The sequence below is a fragment of the Ursus americanus genome, chromosome 22, assembly GCF_024610735.1.
Source record: "Ursus americanus isolate L20-20 chromosome 22, mUrsAme1.1.p, whole genome shotgun sequence".
In the NCBI taxonomy this organism is placed as follows: Eukaryota; Metazoa; Chordata; class Mammalia; order Carnivora; family Ursidae; genus Ursus; species Ursus americanus.
In genome coordinates this window covers 15,608,887-15,621,549 of record NC_142148.1, presented here as the reverse complement: position 1 = coordinate 15,621,549, position 12,663 = coordinate 15,608,887, and the positions used below count along the sequence as shown (strand labels likewise).

The 12,663-nt window shown below is 40.5% G+C and overlaps 1 protein-coding gene across 5 annotated transcripts in view; it reads left to right on the top strand.

Moving 5' to 3' along the window:
• Positions 1 to 12,663, top strand: part of PKIG (cAMP-dependent protein kinase inhibitor gamma) — an 89,327-nt gene that overhangs the window by 9,259 nt on the left and 67,405 nt on the right. For 4 of the 5 annotated variants that reach the window (XM_087853555.1, XM_045804701.2, XM_045804697.2 and 1 more), the window contains exon 2: positions 4,001 to 4,149. The exons of the other annotated variant lie outside the window; for it this stretch is intronic. The gene's annotated coding sequence lies outside the window, so the exon portion shown is untranslated. The remainder of the gene's footprint in view (positions 1 to 4,000; positions 4,150 to 12,663) is intronic. 5 annotated transcript variants of the gene reach the window in all.

Below are 12,663 nucleotides of genomic sequence, written 5' to 3'. Positions count from 1 at the left end.
GAGAGAACGATTAGCACTCTGCTTTGGTTTGAGACGACTAACAGCTACACGATATTAAAGAGAAACTGGCACCTAGTTGGGATGGTTCTGAAAATGGTAGGATTTGGGGAGGTACAGGGGAGGTACAGGATTTGGGAAGGTAGGCAGGTGATCAACAACTTTCGAACAAAAAATGGAGCAAAATGTATTGCACCTAAAGCTTTTTTTGTTTTTAATTTTAATTTTTATCAAAGTAACGATAAAGACTTCTTCTGTGCTATAACATTCTCTATTTGAGGATTTCAGCTGCTTGGAAAATGAGATTTTTTTTTAAAAGATTTTATTTATTTATTTATGAGGGATTGAGAGAGTGAGCAAGAGAGAGCACAAGCGGGGGGTGGGGGAGTGGGGGTGGGGAGAGGGAGAAGCAGACTTCCCACCGAGCAAGGACCCTGATGTGGGCTCGATCCCAGAACCTGGGATCATGACCTGAGCCGAAGGCAGATGCTTAATCGACTGAGCCACCCATGCATCCCAGCTGCTTGGAAAATGAGAGTATCATACACGTGTCATTTAAAAATATAACTCCTAAGTTTTCATAAATAATATGATAACATTGGTTGTATGTGAGGCAGATTCGGGTAGGTTTTTTTAAAATTTATTTATTTGTGGGGGAGAGAGAGAGCACATGTGGGGTGGGGGGGCAGAGAGAGAAGGAGAGAGAATCTTAAGAAGATTCTGTGCTGAGTGCGGAGCCCCATGCGGGGCTCAATCTCACAACCCTGAGATCACGACCCGAGCTGAAACTAAGAGTTGGATGCTTAACCGACTGTACCACCCAGGTGCCCCTTGGGTGGGGTGTTTTCTTTTTCTTTCTTTCTTTCTTTTTTTTTTTTTTTTTTTGAGGGATTGTCTGTGGCCAGTGTGCTTTTTGAATATTTGTACCAAAGCTTAGCATTTTACTGCTTTCTGATTGTATTTTACTGCCTAATAAAATAAATACTGTATGTATTATTTTAAGTCTGTTTATCTGAAACATAATGCCTGTTTCCTTGTTTAAAACCTGAGGCTTTAAATCTTTTCAATATAGGTTATTTTCTTATGGATAATCTCTTAAAGACACCATGATTGAAAGTCACTGAAACTTAATTAAAATATTATTTCCAGGGAGAGGCCAATAGCATGACATAGCTTTCCTGTGGCCTCAGAGTCACTGTTCTCTTCTAGCCAACATTTGGGAAACGCTAGCGCTCATAGGAATGCAGAGTTATATAGTACGAAGAACAAGAACTTGGGTTTCAGGCAGATCATGGTAACCTTGGACAAAGTCTTTGAGTCTTGTTTCCCTTATCAGTGAAATGCCTCGTGAGATCCTTTGAGAGTTAACCATTACATAAAACCTGGCTACTAGAAAGGGCTTAGTAAGTGTGAGTTACCTTCTGTTCTCCCACTCCCGTTTCTACAAACCTACCTACTGCGTGCTTCTGCTTATCACCAAAAGGAAACTTGAGAAAGAGAAAAGTTGGTGGTCTCATCCTACTTTCAACATCAGTTAAACATATGTAATTCTATTGCTTTTTTGGGTGTATAAGGCTTAACATTCAGTGGTTCTAACGATCTCTGCATGTTACATATGGTCCATATGGCCGTGTTTTCCAAACCAATTGGTTTGGTGAGTATGGTATACTCAGAGGATCAAGAGAACAGCATACTTTTGTTAAGATTTTTTTATTTTTTAAGTAATCTTTACACCCAACATGGGGCTCAGACTCACAACCCTGAGATCAAGAGTTGAATGCTCTACCAACTGAGCCAGCCAGGCGCCCCTACAGAGCAGCATATTTTAAGATAGTGCGGTCTTGGGGAAATCTTAGATGCGCTTTTATGTATCCTGAGGACACAGTAAAAAGTCATGGTGAGGAGGCATTGGAGTCATTTGGACGTGACTTCAAATCTTGGCCTAGGCACTCTCTACTTCCTGCACAAGTTACTTAGCCTTTCTTTCTAAGCTTCAGCATTTCCTCATTTGTAAATAGATATAACGAGAGTTCCTTATCTCCTGAGGATTGGAAGAGATAAAGGGCTCAGCACAAGGCTTGGCAAGTCCTAAGTACTTGACATGTAAATGTTAACTGTTGTCATTATTATGAGGCCTTTGAAACAGGTGCACTTACTCAGTACCTTTTTTTGCAAAAGCCTATAGAAGAACAAAAACTTGTGAGGTAACTCAGTATTTGGTAACTTACTGTATAATAACTTCTTTATCAGGTCTTCTTTGGAAAATATTTTGGAAATATTTTGAAGACCCAGTGCCCAACTTGTCCTGCCCCTGGGGAAGACCTGACTTTCTCACAGTATTTGAATAACTCGAAGCACCTATTCTATTGCCTCTAAGATGATCTGATTGGAGTATGGATATTTTTTGGCTCATATAAGTTGTATTTGTTCCAGAAGTAGGGCAGACTTCAACATTAACTTACTCCACTGCCAGGCTTCTTTCCCTAAGATTGTCTTGGTTGTGCCCTCCTCGGGTTGTTGGCTTCATCCTCAGGCCAGCAGCAAAATAGCTGTGGCAGTTCTGGGCCCCAGATCCATTATGGCACCCACCAAAGGAATTGAAAGATTCTTTCTTCCTCTTTTCTCCCCAGTGAGAATTTTTTTCAGAAGTTCTCAGAATACTAATCCTAGAATCTCATTGGCCTGAATTGGGTCATGTGCCCAATCTGGAACGAAGACCTGTCACCAGGGCAATGCAGTGCCTTTTGGCTTAGTGCTTGGTTCTTGTACAAGTTATTTATGAGGGGGATGAAATTATCTTTAGGCCAATCAGGAACAGAATTGTGTTTCTATTAGGATGTTTTTCTGTGAGCATGAGGAATGGCCTCTGAGTAGATTGGTTAGTTAGGAATTATTGTTGGCTGCTGATAACAGTGCTTTAAATAAGACAAATTATTTTTCTTTCAAAAAAAGACATTAGTCCAAAGTAGGCAGTCTGTTGCTGGCATGGCAGTTCCACAGTGCCATCAGGCCAGCTACATCTTTCTCTCTTTCTGTTTCACCGTCTTTATCACATGGCTGTCACTCTCACGGTCACCTTATGGTCACCACGGGCTTCTGGCTCTAACCAGATAGTCCTTCCTCAAGGCAGGAAGAAGTAGGAAAGGAGAAGGCAAAAGACATGCCTTAAAGTACTGGAAGTCCCAACCAACACATTCAGTTTACATCTTAATTGTTCTTTCTTACAGGTGAGGGATGTTGGGGAATGTAGTTTCTCAGCTGGACATATTGCTGTTTCCAACAATCTAGGGATTCTGTTGCTGTGGAAGAAAGGGAAACGGCTGTAGGCCTGGCAACGTGTAGCGCCCGCCACAAAAGGCAGCCAGCAATGTCCGTTATACCTTTCATTTGAGGAAACCACAGTAGTTATTGTTTTTTTTTTAAGATTTCATTTATTTGTTTGAGAGCGAAAGCAAGAGAGAGAGAGTGCACGAGCAGGGGGAGGGGCAGAGGGAGAGGGAGAAGCAAACTCCCCACTGAGCAGGGAGCCTGATGCAGGACTCGATCCTGGAACCCTGAGATCATGACCTGAGCCGAAGGCAGACACTTAACCCACTGAGCCAGGACGTCCCGGAAACCACAGTTTTGTATATGTTTACTGTCTGTTCATGATTTTTTAATCAAATAATGAGATCATATTCTACATGTGTTATAATCCATGTTTTCCATTTAACAGCATCTTGAGTATCTTTTCACGTCAGTTAATGTACGTAGAAGCTTTTTCATCTCCACTTAACAGATGCTAGATTAACAGATCTTCTTTATTTTCACTATAAAATTTAGTGTTTAATTCCCATGGCCCTTTGAATGTTCTTGGCCAGTAAACAACTCTATACTATGCTGTCCAGTATGTGTCCACTAGGCACATGTGGCTATTTAAATTTTAGTTAATTTAAATTACATTAAAAAATCAGTTTCTCTGTCTCAAGAGTCACATGTGACTAGTGATTATCTTGTTGAACAGCCCAGGTACAGAACATTTCCATCATCGCAGAAACTTCTGTTGGACAGCCCTGCTCCACAGCGCCAGCACCCTGCAGTTCTCGCCCAACTTGACGCAGACTGCCTGTGTTTGAATTCTTACTCTGCCATTTACTAGTTGTGTGACTTCAGGTAAGTTCCTTGGCTTCACTGTGCCTCAGTTTCCTTATTTGTAAAGTCATGGTCACAGTGGTACCTAAACTGTGAGGGGTATAGGATTCAATGTATGTAGAGTGCTTAGAACAGTGCCTGGCACATAGTAAACACTTGTTAAGTATTTGCAACGATGATGATGTGGTGATGGTGGTGGTGGTGATGGTGGTGATGGTGGTGATGATGACGGTGATATCAACAAGAGTTCCCAAGCCTGTTTGTGCCAGTTTGACTTGCTCTTGTAATTGCAAAATAACTAAGTGTTATGGTGGCTAATGAGATTTGGGAACAGAAAGGGGAAAAAAGGCATTGTTTTTGTGAAAAATAAGTTTAATATGTCTGAAAGACCTGATAAAAGTAAAGGACAAAAAGGAAGTTCTTGTGAAATTAGAGGTAGAAGAGACCTCTGAAGAGACTGAGAAAAACAATTCATTAAAAGATAGGATTTTGCCTTCAGACTACTTCACATAGGTGTGGTTCATGCAGGAACTTTAATTACTAGAATTTATTTTTAAAGAAAAGCCTTAAAAAGAAAAGAAAAGCCTGGTCCCTTATCGAGTATTAGGCAAATGAACATACTTTTTAATGATTCCTCTCTTTAACTGGCTGTTTCTGGTTTTGTTTTTTTAGTGAATTTTACCGTGATTAGTCCTGATCCCATCAGGGAAGAGTGTCTATTTTCTTTTTTAAATTGTTTTGTAGGGGGGCGCCTGGGTGGCTCAGTCATTAAGCTTAAGCGTCTGCCTTCGGCTCAGGGCGTGATCCTGGCGTTCTGGGATCGAGCCCGCATCGGGCTCCTCCGCCGGGAGCCTGCTTCTTCCTCTCCCACTCCCCCTGCTTGTGTTCCCTCTCTCGCTGTCTGTCTTTCTCTCTGTCAAATAAGTAAATAAAATCATGAATGAATGAATGAATGAAATAATGAATGAATGAATGAATAAATAAATAAATTGTTTTGTAGGGATTACTGTACATCAGTTGAAATGAGACCAAACCCTACTGTAGGACATTTACATTGTTGCTCAGTTTTCAGTGTTACAGTTGGTGCTCTGGTGAGCTTCTTTACAGATAAATCTTCTCCAATCAGTATGTTTTGGTCCCAGCAGTTCAGAGGAATCCTGCCCTTTTCACCGAGAGGCCCGGATTTTAATCTGGAAATGATTGGAATACCGTAAAATACTGGCATGTGGGCATTTCAGTCCTAATGTTGCTTTTGGATTTAACGCCATTTCTTCTTGTGGGCCACTGGCTGATTTTAGTTGTGATGTTTAATGTTTGTTACACCAAAACGTTTGGACTGTCCCAGAAAGTTCAGTGTAATGGAATATTCCTGATGTGACTTCTTTTTCCAATTCACATAGCACTTTGTTTGAACTTTGCTTTTTATAGCATTTCTCATAAATAGTCCTCCTCTGTAATTATTTTTGCATTTGTATTGTATTTGCTACTAAACTCTTAACTTGTTGAGGACAGGAGTCCTTTATCGGACCTTTGTATATCCTAACATAGTGGGCACCCCTTTGTGTTCATGGAAAGAATGGATGAATCAGTGCCTCTTTCTTCTATGACGACATAGCCGTCTTCCGTAACACTGCCTTCGAACTCCTTGTTAGTGGAGCCAGGTCTTCTAGGCTCTTTGATAGATCAGATTCCATGTTAGAGCAAAGCATGGTAACTGTTTGTAAAATGATTTTAAAACATAAACAAGGGTAGAATAGTATAAAAAGAAACCCCCATTACCCATCATCTAGTTTCAGTAGTTATCAACATTTTAGAATCAATTTTGATTTGGACAGAGAGAACATGAGGACTCTGAAGTGCCCGTTTTGATTTTGTGGGGAAAAAACAGGGCAAGTATGATGGACAGGGTGGAGAAAAAGGAGGTGATGGCCCAGGACACACCTGCCTGTCTCCCTCTTAGAATTGTTGCGAGGGTTACGTGAGTTCACATATGAACAGTGCAAAGAACAGGGCCCAGCGCAAGGTGAGTGTAACTTAGTGCTGCCACTGCCATCCCATTACTGTCACCACTGCGTAGCTTGAGGGAGCAGAGTTTGGTGGCCGAGGCACTTACTAATTTGGTGACCTTGGACATCAGTCTTTCTGAGCTGCGGTTTCTTCGTCTGAAAAATGAGAATAATAGTAATATCTTATTTACCACATAAGGCAGTGCAGTAAGGCATATAAATGTGTTCTGGGTTAGTTAACATTAATCACAATTTTCTGGATTGATGTTCTGGCCTGGAGGGATCATATTTCTGGAATTTTGGGGAAATCAAGCCTATTACTTGTATGGATTCTTGTTCTGAGACTTCATGATATTAACAGGCCCCAGAGTCATTTGTCAGCCTAGCAAATAAATATTATAGCACAATAAGCTTTGTTTCCATTTGCAAAATATTTCTTTCTAAAGCATGAAAACAATTTCGCTTTATGTAGCTTGTCCGTATACGCACCGGAAATGAAATACTTATCAACCATGTTGATAAAGGGATAAAAATAGTTTTCCTAAGGAACAGTTTGCTGGGAATTAGTGTTGGAAAAATGTTGTGGCAGAATCTGGTTCATCATCTTTGAAATATAAACAGTATTTTCATTTGTCTTTATTTTTCTTATAACACTTTGCTCAACTCCTAATTAAAAATAGCTTTCCTGAATTCCCCTAGGATTCCTCTTAAAAAAATCAGTTTTCTTTTTCTTTTAAATGAAGTCTAAGTTTGAGACACTTTGCTTTCTCCTTAGTACTGCAAAGAATTCTAATTATGCAGAACATTCATCCAAATCACATACATATGTGCCTGAGATAAGAATTAGTAGATACTGTGGGAAGAGAAATAGGATATCCCTGGTGGTTATAATACATTTCTGCAGTGTTTGTTTGGATGGGACAATCAGCTGTCACGTCTCCTGGGCATGAGAGTTATATAAATCCGGGTCCGAAGGTCAGTGTCCTACACTTACATTCTCAGGAAGATTTTCTCATTTCAAACTACTACTTGCCATAGGTTTGACTTTTTAAATGTTTGATTTTTGTTGTTTTACTTAGTAAAATTTGGCCTTGTTACCATTTGTGATTTATAGCGTCTTGTACTTTTATGAACTAATTCATTCAAGCTAAACCCCCATTCTGTACCCCCAAATAACAACATAAATAAATACAAAATGCAGTTTTGTCTCAAAAAGAGCAATATCCTATTGCCACTATTTGGCCTCAGTGACTTATGACCTCTCTTAGCTTTATTTCCCATAGACTGTTCTATTTAAATGTTTTATTACACAGTTTCTTTTCTTGATACTTTTTCCTGGGTTTCCAGTATATTTTGTTGATATTTCTTTTGATAGATCTTTTGAAAGGATTTGATATTTGATAGATCTTTTGAAAGGATCTAACTCAAATCATCTCTAGTAGTCATCCAGCCAATGTTGTATTAGAAGACATGCTTCTTCTAATTTTTTAATTTAATTTAATTTTTTAAGATTGTATTTATTTATTTGAGAGAGAGAGAGAGTGCGCGCACAACTGGCAGGGGTGGGAGGGGCAGAGGGAGAGGAAGTAGCAGGCTCCCCACCTCCCCACCGAGCAGGGAGCCCAACCTCCCAGGACCCTGGGATCATGACCTGATGCGAAGGCAGGCACTTAACCAGTGGAGCCACCCAGGCGCCCCAGTGCTTCTAATTTAAATCTAATTTAACCTTCTAGATTGGTTCTAGAGATGTTGACAGGAAAAATGTTGGAGTTTTAGAATTATGGGAATGCTTACTTCCCTGTGATACATGTTTACATCTCTTTGAATGAAAAGGAAATTAGAAAGGGGCTGAATGTACTCCTTGATCTAATCTGTTGATCATTGAAAAATGAAATTTGGAACTAGTTGTAATTTCTGAAGGAATTAGAAGATTTTTATCCAGTTTATGAGGTGTACCTTCATTTTTTTATGTACTAGAACTTTAGGATCACCTTTTTTTCTTTCATTTCAACATATATTGAGCACCTACTATGTGCTTAGTATTGTGTTGGGTGTTTTACATATGTTAGTTTGTTTAATTCTCAGAGAAGCACTGGGTAGGTAGCTAGGATTTAAATTCCCAGTTGCGGGCGCCTGGGTGGCACAGCGGTTAAGCGTCTGCCTTCGGCTCAGGGCGTGATCCCGGCGTTATGGGATCGAGCCCCACATCAGGCTCTTCCGCTATGAGCCTGCTTCTTCCTCTCCCACTCCCCCTGCTTGTGTTCCCTCTCTCGCTGGCTGTCTCTATCCTGTCGAATAAATAAATAAAATCTTAAAAAAAAAAAATTTAAATTCCCAGTTGCTTAAGCTGAAAACCTTCTTTCTTGATCCCTCTTACTGTTCTGTCCCACACCCAGTCCATTTGGCTACATTGCCCTAATAGCAAAATACACCCTGCTCCCTCTGCAACCCGTGAGCTGTCAGCAGCATTGGCTGCCTCCTCGCAGGTCTCCCTGATTCCCCCCCCCTTTTTTTTAATTTAAATTCAATTAATTAACATATAGTGTATTATTTGCTTCAGAGGTAGAGTTCAGTGATTCATCAGTCTTATATAATACCCAGTGCTCATTAACATGATGTGCCCTCCTTAATGTCCATCACTCAGTTACCCCATCCCCACCCCCATCCCTTCAGCAACCCTCAGTTTGTTTCCTATGATTAAGAGTCTCTTATGGTTTGTCTTCTCTCTGATTTCATCTTGTTTTATTTTTTCCTCTCTTCCTCTCTGGTCCTGTTTTGTTTCTTAAATTCCACATATGAGTGAGATCATATGATAATTGTCTTTCTCTGATTGACTTATTTCGCTTAGCGTAATACCCTCTGCTTCCATCCATGTCGTTGCAAATGGCAAGATTTCATTTTTTGATGGCTGAGTAGTATTCCATTGTGTGTGTGTGTGTGTGTGTGTGTGTGTGTGTGTGTGTGTGTGTATACACCACATCTTCTTTATCCATTCATCTGTCAATGGGCATCTGGGCCCTTTCCATAGTTTGGTTATTGTGGACATTGCTGCTATAAACATTGGGGTGCAGGTAGCCCTTTGGATCACTACATTTGTATCTTTGGGGTAAATACCCAGTAGTGCAATTGCTGGGTCGTAGGGTAGCTCTATTTTCAACTTTTTGAGGAACCTCCTTACTGTTTTCCAGAGTGGCTACACCAGCTTGCATTCCCACCAACAGTGTAAGAGGGTTCCCCTTTCACCACATCCTCGCCAACATCTGTCAATTTCCTGATTTGTTATTTTTAGCCATCTGACTAGTGTGAGGTGGTATCTCATTGTGGTTTTGATTTTTATTTCCCTGATGCCCAGTGATGTTGCATTTTTTCATGTGTGTTGGCCATTTGGATGTCTTCTTTGGAGAAATGTCTGTTCATGTCTTCTGCCCATTTCTTTTTTTTTTTTTTAAAGATTTTATTTATTTATTTGACAGAGACAGGCAGCGAGAGAGGGAACACAAGCAGGGGGAGTGGGAGAGGAAGAAGCAGGCTCCTAGTGGAGGAGCCTGATGTGGGGCTCAATCCCAGAACGCTGGGATCACGCCCTGAGCCGAAGGCAGACACTTAACGACTGTGCCACCCAGGCGCTCCTTCTGCCCATTTCTTGACTGGATTCTTTGTTCTTTGGGTGTTGAGTTTGATAAATTCTTTATAGATTTTGGATACTAGCCCTTAATCTGATAAGACATTTGCAAGTATCTTCTCCCATTCTGTCGGTTGTCTTTTGGTTTTGTTGACTGTTTCCTTTGCTGTGCAAAAAAGCTTTTTAACTTGATGAAGTCCCAATAGTTCATTTTTGCCTCTGCTGTACTTGCCTTTGGAGACTTGTCTAGCAAGAAGTTGCTGTGGCCGAGGTTGAAGAGGTTGCTGCCTGTTTTCTCCTCTAGGATCTTGATGGATTCCCGTCTCACATTTAGGTCTTTCATTCATTCTGAGTCTATTTTTGTGTATGGTGTAAGGAAATGGTCCAGTTTCATTCTTCTGCATGTGGCTATCCAATTTTCTGAACCCCATTTGTTGAAGAGACTGTCTTTTTTCCGTTGGATAGTCTTCCCTGCTTTGTCGAAGATTAGTTGACCATAGAGTTGAAGGTCCATTTCTGGGTTCTCTATTCTGTTCCATTGATCTAGGTGTCTGTTTTTGTGCCAGTACCATGCTCTCTTGATGATTACAGCTTTGTAATAGAGCTTGAAGTCCAGAATTGTGATGCCCCCCAGTTCTCATTTTCTTTTTCAACCTTCCTTTGGCTATTTGGGGTCTTTTCCGGTTCCATACAAATTTTAGGATTATTTGTTCCAGTTCTGTAAAAAAAAAAAAAAGAAGAAGAAGTTGGTGGTATTTTGATAGGGATTGCATTGAATGTATAGATTGCTCTAGGTAGCATAGACATTTTAACAATATTTTTTCTTCCAATCCACGAGCATGGAATATTTTTCCATTTCCTTGTGTCTCCCTCAATTTTTTTCACAAGTGTTCTATAGCTTTCTGAGTACATATCCTTTGCCTCTTTGGTTAGGTTTATTCCTAGGTATCTTATAGTTTTTGGTGAGATTGTAAATGGGATTGATTCCTTAAATTTCTCTTTTTAAAAAAGAAAAAGATTTTATTAATTTATTTGACAGAGGGAGACAGCCAGCGAGGGAGGGAACACAAGCAGGGGGAGCGGGAGAGGAAGAAGCAGGCTCCCAGCAGAGGAACCCGATGCGGGGCTCGATCCCAGAACTCCCGAGATCACGCCCTGAGCCGAAGGCAGACGCTTAACGACTGAGCCACCCAGGCGCCCCTAAATTTCTCTTTCTTCTGTCTCATTGTTAGTGTATAGAAATGCAGCTGATTTCTGTCCATTGATTTTATGTCCTGCTACTTCGTTGGATTCCTGTATGAGTTCTAGCAATTTTGGTGTGGAGTCTTTTGGGGGTTCCACATAGGGTATCATGTCATCTATGAAGAGTGAGAGTGTGACTTCTTCTTTGCTGATTCGGATGCCTTTTATTTCTTTTTGTTGTCTGATTGCTGAGGCTAAGACTTCCCCGATTACCTTTTTGATGTACTATAAGATTTATGGTTGTACACCTAAAACTAGTACAATGTTATATATCAATTATATCTCAATAAAACTGCAGGGGGGTGAGTATAGAGAGAAATGAGGGTCAGTGTTAAATGCCCATGATCCAAGGCTTTAGGTAGAACTCTATAGTTGTGCTGTCCAGTATGGTAGCCATTAGCCACACGTGGCTGTTGAGCACCTGAGATGTGGCTAGTCTGAATTGAGATGTGTTGCATACAATGGATTTCAAAGACAGTGCAAAGATAAAGAATATGTCATTAGTAGTTTTATATTGATTACATGTTGAAACGATAATGTTTTGGAAATACTGGGTTAAGTAAAATAGATTAAAATTTTAAGAAACGATTTTATGCATATATTGCATATTATGTATGTATATAAATCTCCACATGGCAGCCAGGGTGATTTTTTTTTAACTTTTTTACCTAACTGCAGATTCATATGCAGTTGTAAAAAAACAATACTGAGATCCCACGTACCTTTTACCTAGTTTCCCTTAGTAGTAGGTCTTAGCTCACATGTCACTTCCTTAAGGCATCCTTGTCCAACCGCTCCAGTACAGCCTGCTGTCCCCACTTTCATTCACCTGTCTTATTACTCTGCTTAATATTTTTCATAGAATTTGCTAATGTCTGAAATTATTTATTTACTTAGTTGCCTTCTGTCCAGTAGAAGGTGAGCTAAAGGAAATGGGAACCTTATCTCTTCTGTTCATTGTTTTTTCTCCAGTGCCTAGAAAAGGACATGCGCATGGTAGGTGCTTGATAAATATTTCCTGAATGACTGAAATTTATGGAGGCAGAAACTAAGTTTCAAAGTGATTGAGTAACTTAACTGTGGTCAAGTAAATAGTGGAACCATGACTTGAAGCTATAGGCACAAAGGCCCTAAAATAGAGTTGAGTTTGTCCTGTTCAAAGAACAGATAGGATTATGATGCTGAAGGATAGGCAAGGAGAGGGAGAGGGGTATAGTTTCAGACTAGACCAGACCCAGGTCATGTCAGGCTTTGTAGACAACAATGAGGAGAATAGATCTCATTCTGAATACAGTGGGAGGTTCTGGAAGTTTCTAATAAGGCAATGCTGTGAACAACATGGTTCAGCTTAGCTCACGGGAGTTCTGGGACCAAAATCCTGGTCTAGAATGAAGCTTTCCTGTTCCTTGCTTTGCCCCCACATGTATACATTTCTCTTGGAGACCACTTCAGGAGGACGACTCTGGTCCTGTCACGTTCAGAATATCACCCATTAATCACATTGGTCCTCCCAATAAGGAGTTCACAGAGAATGATGGATTTGCTGGAAAGGAAAGGAGGATGCTGTCATGCTGGCCTTTGGATATGTTCAGGAGGAGGCACCAAGTGACACCCCATCAGTTCTTCAGTGTACCCTGGCCTCTGTAGGTGCGGTTCATGCAGCTT